We start from the raw sequence: 853 nt of genomic DNA on the forward strand, positions 1-853 counted from the left end.
GAGGGCAAAGCCGGCAGTAGACCTTTATAGAGCAAAGTTAGCTCTCGAACTTTCGAACTCCGGGCAACCTTTACTACTGTTTAGTACCCTTACTAGCACTGTTATTAATCTTAAGAGGGCAGAGCTAGATCTCGAACCTTCGAACTTTTAGCAACTTTTAGCAACTTTTATTACCCTTAGTAGCACTATTGTTAATCTTTAGAGGGCTAGCTGCCCGACCTTTTAGCAACTTTTATCGCCGTTTAGGAATGTAGCCCGCGATCTAGTTAGGGGTTCTAGCCTAACGCTATAGTATAATAGTCTAGCCCGATGAACTAGCCTATAATGTTAGTAAATAGTGTCCGTTCTTGCCTTCTGCCGCGACTAGCCGTTAGTATTAGACCTATAGTAGGTATGTATGCGTTACTGCCTAGATGTAGTATAACGTATAGGGTGAAGTTCACTTACGCTATTGTATAGTACTTCGCTTTCTAACAACGTCTTCTTCTATATATAATACATATACTAACAACACTACTACCTATATACCGGTATCCGCCTCGCGCGTAACTAGCGATAGTGTCTATTCCTCCTTTGTCGTATATAGGTAGCTCTATAGCGATTAACACCTAGATCCCTTGCTAGTTCTACGACTTGCTATCGCTAGAACCGCTTAGAGGATAGTTAGAGATAAGCGGTCTAATCTAAACGAGCCGATATAGTAGCACCTTTGCTGCTAGCGATAAGCGACGATTAAGGAGTGATGCCGATATAGTAGTACCTTTGCTACTAGCGAGGATCTCTTAACTACGACGATAACTAGTAGGCTCCGAAGGGCGCTAACTACGTACTCGAATAAGACCGGACGAGGGTG

This window comes from Pseudocercospora fijiensis, assembly GCF_000340215.1.
Source record: "Pseudocercospora fijiensis CIRAD86 unplaced genomic scaffold MYCFIscaffold_1, whole genome shotgun sequence".
Classification (NCBI taxonomy): domain Eukaryota; kingdom Fungi; phylum Ascomycota; class Dothideomycetes; order Mycosphaerellales; family Mycosphaerellaceae; genus Pseudocercospora; species Pseudocercospora fijiensis.